At 43.6% G+C, this 20873-nt stretch overlaps 1 protein-coding gene across 42 annotated transcripts in view; it reads left to right on the forward strand.

Moving 5' to 3' along the window:
- PLCB4 (phospholipase C beta 4) overlaps nt 1-20873 on the forward strand; it is a 474866-nt gene that overhangs the window by 120372 nt on the left and 333621 nt on the right. For 3 of the 42 annotated variants that reach the window (XM_060397123.1, XM_060397138.1, XM_060397146.1), the window contains exon 1: nt 13477-13637. The exons of the other annotated variants lie outside the window; for them this stretch is intronic. The gene's annotated coding sequence lies outside the window, so the exon portion shown is untranslated. Of the gene's footprint in view, nt 1-13476; nt 13638-20873 lie in introns of those variants that run through there. 42 annotated transcript variants of the gene reach the window in all.

Genomic DNA, 20873 nt, shown 5'->3' on the forward strand with positions numbered 1-20873 from the left:
CTTTAAGTTTTCAACATCAGCATTCTATCAGGGTCCTAGATATCCTGTGAACTCTTGAAGGGAAAGAAGTGGGCAGCAGGGCAGTGCTGTGATGCTCTAAATGCTTCAGTAGTTTTATTCCCAGTTATATTTTCTTCTCCAACCCTTTTTAATGAGAATTTCACACTTGAAAGTTTGACAGAGAACAGTTGCATATTCACTGCCTAGATTATACCATTAGCATTTTACTTCATCACATCTGTCTGTATCTACCTATCCCTTTGTCCATCTCTCACCATCTTATTTTTGATGCATTTCAAATAAACCTCAGGCATCAGTTTGCACATTTCAGCATTCTTATTGTTAACTAGAGTTCAGTGTTTGTCCATAGTGTTTCGTATGAAATTTACATACCATGAAATATACACATGCCTAATTGTATGTGAGTTGAGCTTGGCCAAATGGATGTGCTAGTGTAGATCCTTGGCAAGATCTGAAACATTACCATCATCGAGAAAGTTTCCTCATGTCCTTTGTCGTCTCCTATGGTCTTTTGTGAATCGTCTCAAACGAGAACTCATTGATTACACATAGATGGTTTGTGGTTAATTTATTTCTTGAAACTAAATTTTGATGCAGGTTATTTTCATACTTAGCATTACGTATTGTACAACACTTTCTAATAAGTTAATACTACAATGTTGTATTGGTTGTTTTCTGTGCAATGAAGTGAAGCTGTTGAATGTGTACAAGTGCCCTGCTGGGACCCCTCCCATCTCCCCCACCTAGGTCAGCACAGAGCATGAGCTGAACTCTGTGCTCTATGTATGGCAGGTTCGCGCTAGCCGTCTGTCTCATTTACACAGGGTGGGGTCTGTATGTCGATGCCGGTCCCCCGATTCACCCCCCTCCGTGTACACGTGTCCGTCCTCTACGTTTTCATCTCTCTTCTTGTCCTGCACGTAGTCCATCTGTGCCTTTTTGTAGAGTCCACCCATGTGCTGTAATATGCAATATTTGTTTTTCTCTGTTTTGTTTGGAGTAACTCATGGTGTTCTTATTCCTGAAAAATCAAAGTTTTAACAACAGTGACTTAGAATATCTGGCACAGATTTTCTTTGGCACAAATTACTTGCCAAAGAGTTGGTTGATTCTTGTGTCAGGCGAGATGCAGGCACCTGGAAGTAACCGTATTCTAAGAGGTTCTTGGGACTGATGCACCTGGTTTCTCTGGATATAGAGGAAAAAAAAAAAGCAAAACAAAAACTACCTTTTTCAGGCCAGCTGTTTCCTGTAAAGAGTTTATTCGAGGATGTATTCATTCCACAGTGGCTCAGTGGTAAAGAATCCAGTTGTTATGCTGGAGATGCGGATTTGATTCCTGGGCTGGGAAGATCGCCTGGTGAAGGAAATGGTAACCTACTCCAGTATTCTTGCGTGGGAAATCCTATGGACAGGAGAGCCTGGAGGGCTACAGTCCATAGGGTCAAAAAGAGCTGGGCACAACTTAGCAACTAAACAAATAGTCTGACACTACAGACAGCAGCTAAGCACGGCACATAGCGACAGCAAACTTCGCCCCATGGCTGAGCCTGAAATGTGCACCACTTCTCACACTGCTTCTTCAGGAGCATGAAACTCCGTCCTGAGATGTAGCTCCTGAGACAGCCCATGCCTGCATGCAGCAGTTTGTGCCAGCTTTGCTCTCAGGCACTTGATTCAGATCTGTCCTGACAAGTATACGCAGCTGTGTAAAACCTCCACTAACCGGACCGCAGCTAGCTTGAAACTCCAGGCTCTCAGAAAGACCTGTAGCCCCCAAAGCAAAAATGTCCAGCAATGTCTTTGGTCCCAAAGAAGCAGTTTTTAAATATCCAGCGAGAAAGTAGCAGAGCGGAAAGAGTATGGTCAACTTTGGGCTTCCCTGGTGGCTCAGTGATAAACAGTCTGTCTGCCAATGGAGGAGACTCAAGAGACACAGGCTCAGTCCCTCCCTGCTCCAGGAATACCCCACATGCCCCGGCGCAGTTAAGCCCAAGCGCCACATGTGCTGAGCCCATGTTCCAGAGCCCGAGGTCCGCAACGGGAGCAGCTGCCTCAGTGAGGAGCTGAGCTCCGCAGCTGGAGAGGAGCTCCCACTCTCCACGGGGAGAGAAGAGCCTGCGCACACCGAGGCCCAGCGCGGCCAAATGCACAAACAAATAAAAATAGTTTGAAAAAGAGAGCAAGTATGTAATGTTATCGGGAGCTGTAAAATGCTCGTTGTGAATTCTTTGGAAGTGTCAGGAAACTCCTATTTTTGATTTGCTCATGTTCACCAGTCATTTTACGCACTTTAATAAAACACGAGACTCATCTTTTGAAAACCCACCCAGCTCCTCCAACTGTTACTTACATATAGATGGATTTTCCTTTTCCAGGAAATCCTGAATTATAAGCCATGGTTTGTTCAGCTATTTTCAATGAGAAAAATCCAGAGTTACATCTCAGGGTTAAAGAAATGATATGGTAAGTGCTCAGAAGCTTCTTTTACGTCTTTCTGTAGAATACTGTGTGGAAATGTACATCATTTGATAGAAAGTTTGTTTTCTCTCTCATAAAGGAATGCAGGAAAATAATAGCCCAGCAGTGTTTAAAGGCACAGTGTGTGATCCTTAGAACCAAATTGATCAAATATTTCAACAGTTGTCTCTTCAAAATTCTAAACCAAACACTGGCTCTATCTTGTTAGAGCTAATAGTTAACTACCTATAGGCCAAAAAAACATCTATCCCTGCATTTCCAAGCTATTTAAAGTTGTTTTTTTCTGAGATGAAAGCACAGAGTAATATTTGCAAACATGTGCTGAGGTCAGTTCTGATAAAATAACTTGGAGAACCATGTTTTAAGCAAAACATGAATTCAGGTTATACATCTCAGTAACTTTCTACTCGGGTACAACAGTATCACACTTCTACTTATTTTCAATATTTTGTCTTATGTGATTGGGGGCATTGGAGACGTATGCCTGCATTTTCTGGTACAATCATGTAACATAGAGTATCGTGGGAAACGGTCACTGCTTCTTCCTCTTAAAGTATCAAGGCCCAGTGGAATAGAAAGAAATAACAATGGTCTTCTTCTGTATCTTACACAGGATTTGCATCTGTTGTGCAACTTCATCTTATAATAAAGGACCATCGTTCATTCAGGTTTTATTGTATTTTCAGCTTCAATTAAAAATGTAAGATTGTAGCACAGGAGAGCAGTCATCAAGCCAGTTTCTGTGGAGCAGTATAGCTTACCCTTTCCCTACATCCTGTCTGTCCTTGAAGGGTCAGCATAAAAGCCAACCATGCCGAAGCTTTCCTGCCTGCAAGAAGTCAGATCTCCACCTGTGTCTCCCTTACGTGTGATGCGTCCATATTGCATTGACTTATCAGCTTCAGTGCAGAGAAAGATCATTATTTGTAGTGAGTCCCCTGCATGCAAACCTTCAGGCTGAGAGCTTACAGAGATGCAGGCGGTTTCGTCCATATCAGATGTGAGTGAGATCGTGGCTTGCCCTCCATCTCCTGTTGCTGCCCGGCCTCCAGCTCGGCCGTCTCCACCTTCTCGCCCTCCTCCAGGCAGTAGCTTGCCTGTTCACTCCACACCAGCCCTCATGTGCCAACTTGTACTATGCTTTTCAAGGTACAGTACTGTATTGTAAGATCAAAACTATTTTCTTCATTTTTTGTGTCTGTCTTTTATGTTTTATTCGTGTGAAAAGTATTGTAAACGTGTTACAGTACAGTACCATAGAGCTGATTGTTGGGTGCCTAGGCTGACTTTGTTGGCCTAGGAACAGAACTTGTTCATATGTAGGGGACTTATTGTACTCTGATTATTTCACATATTAGCCTCATCTTCTCAGGGATCTCATAGAATTCCTCCATGAGAATTCCTATGTGTTAGAACCCTATCTTATACTTTTGCAGATCCTAGTTTTTTCTTGCTTAGTGCTTTGAAGAGCCTTCAATCAATAAATATTGTTGGCTGATTGCCTGAGTATGGTGAGGCCACTTGTCTCTGTAAACATGACTAACTTCATTTCCCCCTCTTCTAGCAACGCACCCCAGAGTAGAATTTACAGAAAGATTACTTTTAGGTAAGATAATTTGAGCGTCTATGTTTCTTTCCCCTTCACTTCTAAAAGGTGTTCTTATGTATCTGACCACGTTTCAGTGTTAGTCTTAACATTTAACACTTCAGTGATTCCTTTCATCCACAGAGAACGAAAAGTTTTCCTAAAATAATTTCACTTCCAGAATGATTCTATAAAGTATGTTGGCCCCAGTGGTTGTCTAGAATGTAAGGAAAATCTAACGCTGTGAGGTTCAGCTTCGGAGTGATTCGGGGGCAGAAAACGGACCTCACGCTGCCTGCGGTGCCTTCTGGCCAGGGACGTAAGAGCTTTGTGAGCTGAGCTCTTTGTCTCTGCAAGCTTGGATGTGGTCGGTAGTCTGGAGTAGAGGGAGCATTGAGCCAGAAAAGCCTGTTCTGTTTTTCTATCCTGCTTTTCGTCTAACTGCATTACGTGGATGACGTGTTCAATAAAGGAAAGAAGGAGCCACAGTCAGTGCTGTGGTCGTACGTGTCCTGCACAGTGTCGCTAGTTGCTAACTGGATGGCGTCACCGACTTGATGGACGCGAGTCTGAGTGAACTCCGGGAGTTGGTGATGGACAGGGAGGCCTGGCGTGCTGCGGTTCATGGGGTCGCAAAGAGTCGGACACGACTGAGCGACTGAACTGAACTGAACTTGATGCACACAGATTTTCTACATCTCCTAACAATCTGGAAGATCTTGCAAAACCCAGACTTGTGTTCTCTGCATTAGAGGAGGCCGGTGCTCTCCAGCTCGGCCCAGCATCTCCAGGATCCCTGGATTAGTTTCCTGTTGCTGCTGTAACAAAGTGCCACAGACTTTGTGGCTTAAAACACTGCAGGTTTATCATCTCATAGCTCTGGAGGTCAGGAGTTTAAAACAGGTGTGCAAGGGTGTGCTTTTCTGAAAACTAGGATAGAGTCTATCCGTTGTCTTGTCCGGTTCCTGGAGGTCACCCATGTGCTGAGGCTTAAGGCTATATCACTGTGGTTTTTAGTTCTCTTGGCATGTCTCCTTCTTTGATACCCCAGCCTCCTGTCTTCTGTTTTATAAGAACCTTGTCTTACAGGGGCCCGCCCATCTCTCCAACTTAAGACCTTCAATTTATTCACGTCTGCAGTGTCCCTCTGGCCATGTGAGATAGCACTGTCACAGGCTGCAGGGATGAGGAGTGCACGTCTTCTGGGGGAGGACACTGTCCTGTCCACCACACCCCCATCTGCACCCCCCCCCCCCCCCCGCCCAGGGACATATCTGACCGCTTCAAGCTGGGGCCTCTAAAGTACTGAGGAACCACAGTTGATTTCCAGTAACCTGGAACTGGACATTTATCCAGTGAATAAGGTGGCAATCTTTTAAAAACTGGCCTTTCCCTTCCTCTTCAGAAATCACTGTCTATTGGTATATCATGTTTTTTAAATGTCATATTTAATAACTTAAAAACAAACAGGTCTTTCTTCTCTCTTGGCTTTTTGTCTGTTTTTGTTCTGTTTTTATTTTACCCTGCATTATTTTATATTGCAAGTCCTTTCCCCATTGATATTTTCTTCTTATCTCTAGAGTGAACTTCCAGCTCATCAAGCCATTTCTTCCCTCTTTGGCCCCGTGATTATTAATCTCTCACACACTGCTTCTTTTCCCCTGGGGAATTTTTGATTCTATTGTGATTTGTATCTTTCTTCCCCATTTCTAAATCTTTTCATGTAACTTCTCTTCACCCTATAGTCCTACCCTCACAATTCTCTTATCTCTGTCTTTTTCGTCTGACAATAGAAAATGATGTACGTTTTGAACTTGTGACACTGTCATTTATTACCAAGAACATAGTATAATATCCACTTTTACTGATAAGAGAGTGGCAAAATTAATGTCAGGAGTACGGAAGCTACTTAGTAACCTAAAAGCTGAGAAAAACTCATCCACACAGAAAGGTACCTGAAGCAGGAACAAGCTGTCCATCTATTCCAGTAACTATGGAGTTTTCCTTTTGACCTTTCTTGCTATTGTTAGTGTGCATAGTGTAGCTAGGAAAATAAATGGGACTTCTTTCTGCTTAATTCATGGGTAAGGCTGTTTTAGAACTGTTGAATTTGTAAGGATCCATAAAACCAGGGTATACAGCTGGTTCTCCAAGGGTGGTCCCCAGATTAGTAGCATCCACATCACCTGGGAACTTGCCAGAGATGCCAACTACTGGAGTCCACACCTGGCCTCCTGGATCAGCAGCTCTGAAGGTGGGGTCCAGAAACATGCTCTAACAAGCTCTCCAGGAGATTCTGAGTCAGTCAAGGTTAAGAACCATTGGTGTATTTGATTGTCACACAGGGGGCTGGGGAGAGGGTTTGCTCTTCTAGGCCTGATTTCTCTCAGTTTCTGAATTCAACTAGCCCATCTCCAGAGGTGTTACTTCCAATAAACTATTCTTTGAACATTTTCAGTTCCAATAAGTTGTCCAAAGTCACCTTATTTCAACTCAGAAATGGTAATCTGGGGTTTGACACCAGGAAGAAATAGTTCCTAGTTGCAGAGTCTACCCTCAGGGCTTAAAGCTCAAGTTGTATCAAACTAAACACAAATCTCATTCCTGGAACTCACTAACTTGTTCCCATCTCAGATAGGCCCACTTCCCATCTATAAAATGATGGCAGTTTCAATAAGTGTTAGTGACCAGCTTACTCCATGTGAAAAAAAAAGTTCCACCGCTTCCCCTCTTCCCACTGCAGAGTCATTCAAAGTAAATTTCTTGCTCTGGAACTTGTTGGCACAAAGACAGAAATATAGATCAATGGAACAAAATAGAAAGCCCAGAGATAAATCCACACACCTATGGACACCTTATCTTTGACAAAGGAGGCAAGAATATACAATGGAGTAAAGACAATCTCTTTAGCAAGTGGTGCTGGGAAAACCGGTCAACCACTTGTAAAAGAATGAAACTAGAACACTTTCTAAAGTGTTCTACACAAAAATAAACTCACAATGGATTAAAGATCTAAATGTAAGACCAGAAACTATAAAACTCCTAGAGGAGAACATAGGCAAAACACTCTCCGACATAAATCACAGCAGGATCCTCTATGACCCACCTCCCAGAATACTGGAAATAAAAGCAAAAATAAACAAATGGGATCTAATTAAAATTAAAAGCTTCTGTACAACAAAGGAAACTAGAAGCAAGGTGAAAAGACAGCCTTCAGAATGGGAGAAAATAATAGCAAATGAAGCAACTGACAACTAATCTCAAAAATATAAAGCAACTCCTGCAGATCAATTCCAGAAAAATAAATGACCCAATCAAAAAATGGGCCAAAGAACTAAATAGACATTTCTCCAAAGAAGACATGAAAAGATGGCTAACAAACACATGAAAAGATGCTCAACATCACTCATTATCAGAGAAATGCAAATCAAAACCACAGTGAGGTTCCATTTCACACCAGTCAGAATGGCTGCAATCCAAAAGTCTTCAAGCAATAAATGCTGGAGAGGGTGTGGAGAAAAAGGAACCCTCTTACACTGCTGGTGGGAATGCAAACTAGTACAGCCACTATGGAGAACAGTGTGGAAGATTCCTTCAAAAACTGGAAATAGAACTGCCTTATGACCCAGCAATCCCACTGCTGGGCATCCACACCTAGGAAACCAGAATTGAAAGAGACACGAGTACCCCAATGTTCATCACAGCACTGTTTATAATAGCCAGGACATGGAAGCAACCTAGATGCCCATCAGCAGACGAATGGATAAGAAAGCTGTGGTACATATACACGGAGGAGTATTACTCAGCCATTAAAAAGAATACATTTGAATCTGTTCTAATGAGGTGGATGAAACTGGAGCCTATTATACAGAGTGAAGTAAGCCAGAAAGAAAAACACCAATACAGTATACTAACACGTATATATGGAATTTAGAAAGATGGTAATGATAACCCTGTATGCGAGACAGCAAAAGAGACACTGATGTATAGAACAGTCTTTTGGACTCTGTGGGAGAGGGAGAGGGCGGGATGATTTGGGAGAATGGCATTGAAACACGTATAATATCATACAAGAAATGAATCGCCAGTCTATGTTCGATGCAGGATACAGGATGCTTGGGGCTGGGGCACTGGGATGACCCAGAGAGTTGGTATGGGGAGGGAGGTGGGAGGGGGGTTCAGGATTGGGAACACATGTGGCAGATTCATGTTGATGTACGGCAAAACCAATACAGTATTGTAAAGTTAAAAAAAAATAAATTTCCTATCTACCACACAAACCTGCCTTCATGGCAAGTCAGATCGTTCTTAACAGTCTTCAAATATGGTGGAATGTCCATTGGACCAATTGAAAACCGTCGGCTTTATTGAATTATAATTCATGTGCAGTAGTGAATAGCCATCATCGGTGTCCATAGCTCATTTCAGTGAGTGTTGATCAGTGTGCCCGCTGGTGTCACCATTGCCATTGTCATGAGGTGGAACTTTTCTGTTACCCAGAAAGGTTTGTTTGGACCTTTCTTTTACTCTCCATCCTTTCAAACCCCTTAGCCCTAGGCAACCACTGGTCTGCTTTCTATCTCTCTAGATTCTTTCTGCTTTTTCTAGGATTTCCTAGAAAAGGAATCATGCATTCTTTTGTCTCACTGTTTTCTTTTAGCATAATGTTTTTGAGATTTTCCCAGGTTGTTATGTTGTATAGTGTTTAAATTTCTGAGTTTTATTCATTTGTGCGATGTATCACAGTTTATTCATCTATTGAGGAACATGTATATCTTTCCAGTTTGGGGCTGTTAAAAAGCTGCTTTTGTGTACAAGTCTTTGTGTGGACATGATTTTTCCTTCTTGAGTAAATGTCTAAGGCTGGGATGGCTGGATCATGTGCGTATTTAGTCGCGTGAGAAATTGCCAAACTGGTTTTCAGAATGATTGGGCAGTTTGGCATTCACACCAGTAGTGCCCGAGCATTCCACTGGGCTGTTTTCACAGGTTGTGATGCCAGATAGAAAGTAACTTAATTCTATATTGATTTCTAATATGTATGATTTAAAAGTGTATACATAGACGTGTAGAAGTGTGGGTATGTTTCATTGTATTAATTTCACGAAGAAGCACAGCACCAACTTTGCTAATAAAATACTAGATGTTGTTTTATACATAATATAAAATTCTAACCTATGAGCCTGTACATGAAACTCTTAAATTACTAATATGTGATTGATTTTCTGTGTTTCCTGTAATATTTGTTTACTTTTGTCACTCCTGGTCATTAGTCACAGTTAAAGGCAAACTTTTGGAAAAAACAAAAAAAGTTCAAAACCCTAACATGAGGACATTGTTGCTGCCTTTTTCCCCCTTCCAGCTTGGGAAAAGGTACCTGTCATATGATTTTGGTGTTAGCTCACTTTGGTCTAGTCTCTGAGACCTCTCCTATGCATTATGAAGAGTGCAAGAAGCCTTGAGATAAGCAGTGGGCAGAGTTGGGGAGCACGTGCAGGAAACTGAGGAAGAATGGTCATGTTTGGAGTGAGAAGAATGGACTGGCCTCGAGAGAGGAGAGATTTTCAGGGAGGGGCTGTCAGGACCAAGGGACCGCATGAGGACGGAGCGCTGTGAGTGTCCTGCCGTGGAGACCAGACTTGCTCACAGCACCAGCATGGCACCAAGCGGAGTGTGAGAAATACCCAGTGGAAGTAAAAGCGCCATGTTGTCAGGGAGTAGAGTGACGAGTTCTGTACCTGGGACAGGGCAGGGAACATCTGGGAAAGCTTCAGCAAGGGGAGGGACAGGAGCACAGAGGAATGAAAGGAGCCTCAGCTGTGTATCTGTAACACTGGAACTGATGACTCTATGATGAAATTATATATTCATGTATATATATATAGTTGAATATATGTATGTATGAAATGTTAGAATCATCGAATGGTGTTTCTAGAATGTGGGAATATATGGTTGGGTGCTTTACTATACAGAGTTCTATCCTGAAGGTGTGGGGACTATTTAAACTGCTGCTGTTCCTTTATGTCATACAGCGAGCAGAGTGCCTGCGACTAAACTGAGCCAGGGGCAAGATGCTGGTATAAATTTCAGTGACTCATCCCTCATGTCTAAAAGAGCAGCAGGCTGAGGGTCAAAGTGGAGTAAAGGAAGGAAGTCTTTTTGACACATGTTCCTCTGGAGAGAGAACTTAAAACCTGGATACGTGATTCCGCTCAGGCTGGTGTAGGAATGAGTGGGGGAGGGAAAAAACGGGGCTTCCCTAGTGGTGCAGTGGTGAAGAATCTGCCTGCTCTTGCAGGAGACAAGAGATGCGAGTTTGATCCCTCGATTAGGTTGATCCCTTGGAGAAGAAACTGGCCATCTACTCCCGTAATCTTGTCCGAAAAATTCCATGGCCAGAGGAGTCTGGTGGGCTACCGTCCATGATGTCATGAAGAGTCAGACATGACTGAGTGACTGAGCGCGATGCATGTCTAGAGGGACACAAGTGGGGAATGAGACACAAACCTGTATCAAATCATGTCAGGCACTGTGTTTTAGGTGAAGTTATTTAAATAAAAATTATTTGAATGCACCAGATTTTAGTTGCAGTGTGTGGGATCCAGTTGCCTGACCAGGGGTCAAACCTGGACCCCCTGTACGGAAGTGCAGAGTCTTGGAAGCCACCAAAGAAGTCATTTTGATTTTAGCCCACAGGTCAGCATTTTCAAAATGCCTTTAAACATACCTGTGGGCATCAATGAAGACACTCTAATGGGGGATGTACAAGGGCTCACAGACTCTCAAGGGAGTGGTTGTCCAGTTTTTCAACTTTTATTTCCACTTGTTCCTAAGGTTGATCTGCCTGGAAATGTGTCTGCTCTCCTTTCTCCCTTTTTACAGAAGGCAGGCATTCTAGAATCTTGTCCTGTACATCTTCCTGTGATGCAGAAATGTTCTAAGGCTTAAACAAAAGGACCCTTTGCTTGTAATGAAATTGAAGGCATATGTGAATCATCAGTTGATAGGTGATTAAAAATAATATTGATAATGGATTACTGTCTTTGATGGCCTAAAACACAAAAGGACTTCCGTGATTAGAGAGATGTGCCTAGCACAAAACTGTCACATGCTCATTTAGGCCAAAAGGATTTATCTGCAATTATATACAGAAATATGAAAAATTGTAGTAAAATGCATGCGAACCTGTTATTACTTTTAGCATTAAGGAATATTCATTTATAGATGCCTTGGTTAAATTTCAAAAGCTCTGTCCATCTTATCAAGAAATGCATTTTAAATAAAAATTTATTTTTGTATTTAATGACTACTGACCAAAATTTTATTATATTTGTTGGATTTTTTTTCAGTTGTTTACAGGTAAATGTTTCTGTATAACTCAGAAGAAATTATTTCACCCTCAGAGGCTAAATTCAAAGTAGATTAATACCTACAATTCTAAAATACATGCCTATTTTTGGTGTGTGTAGGGATATATATGGTAGGTAAGTTAATAAAGCACTTTGAACCATCAGAATATATTCACTGAGATAAACTTTTGCAGGGGGAGTGGAATGCAAATATAAGGGCATGATGAAACATACCTGATAAAGAAGAGCTTATTTATTTTTAAATGGACGGACATGGGTACCAAATCACTATGCTATTTAGATTCTTGTGGATTTCTTTGAGCAATATGAGTTGTTTTACTTTAAATATCAACATTTATAACATACCAGAAATTTATATCTTTAACAACATTTTTGAATGTATGATGATGATGACAAAAATTAAGATATCAACTTAAAACTGACTTGGTTACATGGTTTTTCTAGATTCTTCAGAGGGATATGAACACTGATTTTTGAAGAACCAGTTATGGCTGATGGGCTATCATTAGAGCATTTTGAACAGCTGATAAGATTGGTGGCTCTGGAAAGTATTCTGATAGATAGGGTGAAGCATGGAGCTCAGAGGTCATGGGAGGCCAGGAGCAAGTAGAACAGTGAACAAACTTTTGCAGTCATTTTATTCTGTTTGGTTCCATTTATAGAAGGTGCTCGCAATAGTCAAATTCATAGAGTCGGAAAGTACATTGGTAGATGGTGCGGGGGTGGTGGGGTGGGGGGGTGGGGATGGGGAGTTAGTGTATAATGGGGACAGAGTTTCCGTTTAGGAAGGTGAAAAATTCGGGAGATGAATGATGGTTAGAGTTGCACAACCATATGACTATACTTAGTGCCATTGAGTAGTGCAGTTAAATTTGGTTAAAATAGTTTGTTTTATATTATGTGACTTTTACCACAATAAAAAATGTTAAAAAATTTTTACAGGTATTTTAATGAGCAGTGTATCATTCAGGATGTTATTAGCATCAAGTAATCAAGTGATTTTTTTAGCATCAGAAAAACTAAGTGGGTTTTTCGCATCGACTCAATTTGACTTAGGTGACCTAACAGGAAACCTCAGGTGACTCCTGTGTTGGTAAATTCAGTGAATTCACTGAGGACACTGTATTCCCCTCATGTTGAAAGTGACTGCCAGAGGGCATGGGGTCACCATGAGTTGTTGAGACACATCTAGTCCCATCACCTGGACCTGGGGCTGGAGACTGTTCCTGAAGCACGTGGGCTCAGAAGGACAGTGTGAAGAACTGAAACAGTTCAGGTTGGCTCCAGGTGGAGAAAGAAAGAAAGAAAGTGAAAGACAGTGAAGTCGCTCAGTCGTGTCTGACTCTTTGCGACCCCATGGACTGCAGCCTACCAGGCTCCTCCGTCCATGGGATTCTCCAGGCAAGTGTACTGGAGTGGGGTGCCATTTCCTTCTCCAGGGGATCTTCCCGACCCAGGGATCGAACCCGGGTCTCCCGCATTCCAGGCAGACGCTTTACCTCTGAGCCACCAGGGAATGCCGGGGACACGTCAGCCTCGCCTGTAGCGGAGTATGTAAGAAGCAGGGAGCAGTGCTGACACAGGTAGAGTCTGGAGTGATGGCATCTAGTTATTCTCAGGACACGGAGTGTAAGCAGAAGAGACAAATCCAGGCACATCTCCCAGATTAGGACCTGCTCACCAAATGTTCCGTGGGACCATTCAGTGATGCTAGATCAGAGGATGGACAGGTTCCTTAGGCAGAATGGTGGCTCCCTGAAGATGTCCATGTGCTAATTCCTTGAACTTGTAAATATTGCTCTCCATGGCCAAAAGGAGGTGGCAGATGTGATTAAGAGAAGGGACCATGAAGTGGCTAAATTATCCCAATTAGTCTTGAGTGGCGGAGAAGGCAATGGCACCCCACTCCAGTATTCTTGCCTGGAAAGTCCCATGGACGGAGGAGCCTGGTAGGCTACAGTCCATGGGGTTGCTAAGAGTCGGACACGACTGAGTGACTTCACTTTCACTTTTCACTTTCATGCATTGTAGAATGAAATGGCAACCCACTCCAGTATTCTGGCCTGGAGAATCCCAGGGACGGGGGAGCCTGGCGGGCTGCCGTCTATGGGGTCGCACAGAGTCGGACACGACTGAAGCGACTTAACAGCAGCAGCAGCAGCAGTCTGAGTGGGTGCAAGGTAATCATATGAGTTCTTAAAAGTAGATAATCTTAATTATTGTCAGAGAGAGAGAGACAGAGAGAGGGAGGGAGAGAGAAAGAGAAAGTGCATGCATGCCTGGATGTTAGAAGGAGGGGTATAAGAAATCCCAAGTGTGAGAGGACTTGAGACTCCCATTACTGGCTCTAAAGACAAAGGAAGGGAGCCGTGACCGAGGCATGTAGCAGGCCCTACAATCTGGGAAGGAAGCAAACAGCTTTGCCCTCAGACTCTCCAGAAAGGAGCATAGCCCTTGATTGGAGCTGGTGAGACCTGTGTTGTGCTTCTGACCCACAGAACTTAAAGATAATGAATTTGTGTTCTTTTAAGCTACTGGGTTTGTGTGTTTTTTTGTGGGAGCAGTAGAAAACTAATACAGCAGATTTGTCTGGGTTTTTCACTGAGGGAGGAAATGAGGATTTCTTTTCTCTTGATATTGAATTAGATGTGCCAGGAGTTGGCAGTCCAGGATCAGGGGCATTTTATCTCTTTGAGGACATGCTTGCTGGAACAAAGGAGAGAAACTGGTTATGAAGGAGTATTTTATTTGAAGCTACTTTGTTTTCATTCTCTGCCCGTTAGTGTCCTCTTCCTCCAAGTTAAGCGTCAGAATAGGTGAGCTCAGGTTCCCTTCGGCTTGAAACTTCTGAAGTTACTTGATGCTCTTAGATGAAACAAGATAAAATGCATTACTCCCCAACACAGTCTCTTCTCTGGTGAGGATGAGGAAGGAAGTGGGAAGGCCCATGCAGGAACTGTGGGTGAAACATAGGAATCGAGTCTTTAGTATAAAACCTGAGTGCAGACTGCACTCTCCGTGCCTTGCATAGAAACATTCCTGCACACTAGACATAAATCGGCATATGCCCTGGAATTTCTGGGCTGAAGTTCCGTATTTTGCGTCAAGCTGTAAGTGAAATTGGAGGTTCCGAACAGAAGCGTGTGTTGTACTAAGGATATTGTGGGCCAAAAATTCATCATCATAAAATCTGTGTCTTGGCGTCACTGTGGATTTTTACAGAAGATAATCTGAGTTGCTGAAAGTATTCTTCTCATGAGCACTAATACTCATTTTTGAGTCATATAAATCTCACAAAAAGAATCAGCCACTTGATGGAGAATTTGTGTAACCTGGTGCTATTGTTGGAATTTTGCAAGCTGGGGGATCTGCTGAGTAGTGATGGTATAGAGTCACTGCACACTGAAGTCAGTCCTTTTGGGCTGCCTCTTGCCTACTCTTGGTTTAGCATGAGTAGCACTCCAACTGAAAATTCCTTTCCCAGTGGGGAAAAAGCATAACTTCTAATATAATTGATATCTTTAACACAAAGATGGGCACTCCTGCTAACCTGAGTTGTGGACTGCAGTCCGTGGTGCCATGAACACACTATATTTAGATCACTTTAGTGTTGTGACCTCTTTCCAGAGGCGGAGGTCACGTTCAGACCCATTCTCACACATTCAGGTACTCCAGGTGCAAATTCTGCAGAAAGGGCTATAGATCTAAGAATTAACTCATTTAGAGGGAGTTTGTCATGTGATTCCATCTGGCTCAGTCGTTGCTCTCAGACCCTGGGAAGCTTTGCTTTAACAATATTCTGTAAGCTCTTGAGCCATAATTGAACAAATGTTCTTGAACTTGTTATCCAGACATTGGCTTGGCCAAATGCTGTGGTGAGACTTGTGGAGGTGAGAAGTCTAGTGTGACTGATGCAGTTAAGCTTCAGGGCCCATATGCTATGCTCGATTGTTTTGCTGGGCCAGGTTCTTTAGAATTTATGACCTTGACCCAGCTTTGAACAGCTGATCAAGATGTCAGTGTCAGTTCAGTTCAGTTCAGTTCAGTTCAGTCGCTCAGTCGTGTCTGACTCTTTGCGACCCCATGAATCGCAGCACGCCAGGCCTCCCTGTCCATCACCAACTCCCAGAGTTCACTCAGACTCACATCCATCGAGTCAGTGATGCCATCCAGCCATCTCATCCTCTGTCGTCCCCTTCTCCTCTTGCCCCCAGTCCCTCCCAGCATCAGGGTCTTTTCCAGTGAGTCAACTCTTCACGTGAGGTGGCCAAAGTACTGGAGTTTCAGCTTTAGCATCATTCCTTCCAAAGAAATCCCAGGGCTGATCTCCTTTAGAATGGACTGGTTGGATCTCCTTGCAGTCCAAGGGACTCTCAAGAGTCTTCTCCAACACCACAGTTCAAAAGCATCAATTCTTCGGTGCTCAGCTTTCTTCACAGTCCAACTCTCACATCCATACATGATCCCTGGTCCTTGTCAGAGGTGTCCTAATAGTTGTCCTTCATCAAGGTCCATCAGATGTCTTTGGCCCCATACACTGTTGCTCACATTGTATTCATGGTATAAGTCTTTTCAAGGGAGCCAGGTACTAAGGTTCTGTGAACAGACTGCCTGTGTCCTGGGCCATCTGCCACAGCAGACTCAGAGTGGCAGTCATTTTCTTTTGCCACGTCGTTCACCATTCAATGTGTATCTCAGAGTAAGTCTTGGTAATGTCAACCAAATGTGTTTCCTTGAGGACTGTTTGATTATAGGTTTTTTCCTACCCCTCTGGGTACATGTTTTAGTCATTTGTTGCTCTAACAAAATATCGTTGACTGGGTAGCTTAAACAGTATGCATTTATTTCTCACCATTCTAGAGGCTGAGAAATAGATTCGGTGTCTTTTGAGGATGATCCTCCTAATTTGTAGATTGCCTTCTGCCTGCATCCTTACATGGCCTTTCCCAGGGGCTTGCAGAGAGATCTTGTGTCTTTATAAGGACACTGATCCCATCACAAGGGCTCCACCCTCATGACCTAATCAAACTCTATTCACCTCCCAAAGGTCTTTCCCCCAAATACCATCAGCTTGGGGATTAGGGTGTCAACATATATGTTTTGGGGAACATAGACATTTAGTCCATAACAGTCTCACTAGGACAACAAAATGTGACAGATAGTAATTGTTCTATAGAGTCTCCTAGAATAACCTTAACACATAATCCCAAAAAGGTACACATCCATCAGGTTGTTTTTTTCTTTTTTTTTTGGTTAAAGAAAGGTGACAGTCAATATTAGTGAGACAGTGTGACTTGGGAATTACTTTCAGATCTTGGACTCACTCTCTGAAATGGTTTTGAGGAAAGGATGGGCAGAGTAAGGAGTCGATTTAAGAACAGTCCTGAGTGTTGGCGTGGGGGAGGTCATCTTTTCAATCTTCTGTCGCAGCGTTCACCACAGTCTGGCCTGTGTGAATGAAGTGACTGTTAAGCGAGGTAGTTTTACAGCGCCGAAGAGTGACTTGTTGAAGAGCTGATTCTTCTTTGTCTGTAACAGTCGCTCAGCTTTGGGCTCAGCACTCGGAGCTAGCTGCCAGCTCGAGTTTCATCCACTTTCCGTGAGTGGCGGGTGAAGGCGTCCTTCCCATCCTTGTAGGATGAGTCACCAGAATCTGGGACTCCCACAGTGAGAGGAGCTCCTCACAGTTGCCGGGGCTGGGAACAACACGCCAGGCCCCGCCAAGGTACCTGAGGGAGGCTTGTTCTTCCTTTTTTGTCTAAAACTGAAGGTTGTTGCGAATGTGCTCAGTGATCATAGGCCTGCCCCAAGACTGTCTCCAAACCCGTGGTTCTCAGAGGAGGTGCGTGTGGGATTCACTGAGTGCATTGTGGGCTGTCTGAAGGCTTGGCTCTAACAAGCAGGGTCAGGAAATTTCTGGAGAGCTAGAGAGTAAGAGGCATGGGTTTCGCTGGGGAGATGAGCTCTCGCTGCACAGTGATTAGCCGTCCAGCTGCCTGGGACAGTGGAGCGCTGGAGCACAGGGCTTTCAGCTTTCAGTCTGGCACCAGTTGCTCACCTGGCACTGAAAGCGCTGCCCTCCCCGGCTGGTGGTGCCTGTTATATGGTCATGCCACTCAGGGTGGCCGTTCTCTGCCCCCTGCCCACTCAGCCAGTCCTTGCTTCACCAACATCCTGCTCATCGGAGGGGCCTTCCTTGTTAGTCTTAGAGCCTAATGAGTAAAGGCCTGCTGTTGCCCCAGGCCCCAGCTAGTGATTGTTCTAATCTTTAAGCTGGGATGTCTTACTCCCCTTTATCCAAAGAAAAGTGGGGTGGGCCCCCCTGCTGGTCTCCCTGGTATCGATGAGCCAGCCTACCTTCAGTTCCTCTTATAATGGGGAACCTCCCTCTTATCCTGGTCCTGAAGACTCCTGCCAGGTCTTGCCTGCCAGCTGCCATCCCTGGTGGGGTATCTCTCTGGCTGTTTTTGCTTCGAACATGTAAGCTCCCCCATCCATAAACCACTGATGTCTCTGAGCTCTTTCTTCGGTCCTTCAGCTGGGCGCGTAGCAGGCTTGAAGGCATGCGGGGTACGGCCCAATAGCCATGCTGCTGTACTGCTCAGCCAGTCTTCAGGAGTTCTGTCTGTCCTCTGAGGCACATTCTCGGGACCTGTGAAGGAAAAGTCAAAAACAACCACTATTTAGTTGCATATTTAAAATCCTGTGTTGTTGTTCAGTTGCTCAGTCGTGTCTGACTCTTTGCGACCCCATGAACCACAGCATGCCAGGCCTCCCTGTCCATCACCAATTCCCAGAGCTCGCTCAAACTCAAGTCCAAGTCAGTGATGCCATCCAACCATCTCATCTTCTGTCATCCTCTTCTCCTTCTGCCTTCAATCTTTCCCAGAATCAGGGTCTTTTCTAATGAATCAGCTCTTCACATCAGGTGGCCAATGTATTGGAGCTTCAGCATTAGTCCTTCCAATGAACACTCAGGACTGATATCCTGACTGTTGGACTGGTTGGACTGGATGGACTGGTTGGATCTCCTTGCAGTCCAAGGGACTCTCAAGAGTCTTTACCAATACCACATTTCAAAAGCATCAATTCTACAGTGCTCACTCTTCTTTATGGTCCAGCTCTCACATCCATACATGACTGCTGGAAAACTATAGCTTTGACTACACAAACCTTTGTTGGCAAAGTAATGTCTCTGCTTTTTAATACGTTGTCTAGATTGGTCATAGCTTTTCTTCCAAGGAGCAAGTGTCTTTTAATTTCATGGTTGCAATCACCATCTGCAGTGATTTTGGAGCCCAAGAAAATAAAGTCTGTCACTGTTTCCATTGTTTCCCCATCTATTTGTGAGGAAGTGATGGGACCAGATGCCATGATCTTTGTTTTTTGAATGTTGAGTTTTAAGCCAGCTTTTTCACTCTCCTATTTTACCTTCATCAAGAAGCTCTTTAGTTCCTCTTTGCTTTCTGCCATTAGGGAGGTATCATCTGCATATCTGAGGCTATTGCTATTTCTTCCGGCAATCTTGATTCCAGCTTGTGCTTCATCCGGCCTAGCATTTTGCTTGATGTACTCTACATATAAGTTAAATAAAGAGGGTGACAATATACAGCCTTGAAATACTCCTTTCCCGATTTTCTCCTTGTTCCATGTCCAGTTCTAACAGTTGCTTCTTGATGTGCTTACAGATTTCTCAGGAGGCAGGTCAGGTGGTCTGGTATTCCCATCTCTTTAAAGAATTTCCCACAGTTCGTTGTGATCCACACAGTAAAGGCTTTAATGTGGCCAATGAGGCAGAAGTAGGTGTTTTTCTGGAATCCTCTTGCTTTTTCGATGATCCAGCAGATGTTGACAATTTGATCTCTGGTTCCCCTGCGTTTTCTAAATCCAGCTTGAACATCTGGAGCTTCTCGGTGCAGTACTATTGAAGCCTCCTATGGAGAATTTTGAGCATTTCTTTGCTAGCGTGTGGTAGTTTGAATATTCTTTGGCACTGCTTTTCTTTGGTATTGGAATGAAAACTCCTGTGGCCACTGCTGAGTTTTCCAAATTTGCTGGCATATCGAGTGCAGCACTTTCACAGCATCATCCTTTAGGATTTGAAATAGCTCAACTGGAATTCCATCACCTTCGCTAGCTTTGTTCATAGTGATGCTTCCTAAGGCCCACTTGACTCTGCACTCCAAGATGTCTGGCTCCAGGTGAGTGATCACACCATCGTGGTGATCTGGGTCATTTTTTGTACAGTTCTTCTGTGTATTCTTGCTACTTCTTAATATCTTCTGCTTCTGTTAGGTCCATACCATTTCTGTCCTCTACTCTGCCCATCTTTACATGAAATGTTCCCTTGATGTCTCTGACTTTCTTGAGATCTCTAGTCTTTTCCATTCTATTGTTTTCCTCCTTCCCAACAGGAAACTTCCACAAGCCTCTTATCCTTCTCCATCAGAGGGCAGGCAGAATGAATACCACAATCACAGAAAACTAACCAAACTGATCACATGGATCACAGCCTTCTCTAACTCAATGAAACTATAAGCCATTCCATGTAGGGCCACCCAAGATGGATGGGTCATGGTGGAGAGTTCTCTGAAAATCCTTTTTACAAAGGTGAATATTTTCAGTGGAACCTGAAGGTTTCACTAAGCGAAAACTTCATGATCTAAGGTGTCTTTGTAACACCAGCAAGAGTCTATAATAAGGTGGTTCAGGTCCTCTCATAACCCTGGAGGATGTTGTCCATACACAAGTGGTTTGCTGAGTTTTCTCTACTCTCTGATCCAGGTGCCTTGCACAGCCCAGGGGAGCTAGGGCTCCCCCTATCCCATAGGAATGCAGTGCTGTTGGTGCCTTGCCCAGGTGCCCCTAGAATACTAGGGTGACTCCAGACTGGATCGCTGAGCCCTTGGGCACATTTCTCTCCCTCCTACAGTTAGTGCTGTGGAGGATAAAAGAATGAATGGGCTGAAGGGGCTCTTCCAGGATAAGATAAAAGTGGCAATTCCAAAACCAGGCAGAACAGGTAGCAGGGCCTACGATATCTCAGAGGAGCTGCTAATTCTTGTTTGTGACCACAGGTAAGAGAGAAGAGAGATCTTCTGTATTTTTAATATTAAGCTTTGGAGCAGTCTCAAAGGGACCAGCAAGCTGGAGATGTGTATTTAGATAAGAATGCTGAACTGTGTTTAGATAAGAATGATCTAATTTACCTTTTTTTTTTTTTTTTAGCTTTTTATTGTGTATTGGAGTATAGCTGATTAACAAACAGTGTTGTGATAACTTCAGGTAAAGAGCAAAGTGAATCAGCTAGATATATCCGGGTATCCATTCTCCCCCAAATTGCCTTCCTTTCCAGGCACAACATTGAGCAGAGTTCCATGTGCTATATAAGTTCTCTGCTTTGTCATTACAATTAG

Source organism: Ovis aries, chromosome 13 (assembly GCF_016772045.2).
Source record: "Ovis aries strain OAR_USU_Benz2616 breed Rambouillet chromosome 13, ARS-UI_Ramb_v3.0, whole genome shotgun sequence".
NCBI classification, from domain to species: domain Eukaryota; kingdom Metazoa; phylum Chordata; class Mammalia; order Artiodactyla; family Bovidae; genus Ovis; species Ovis aries.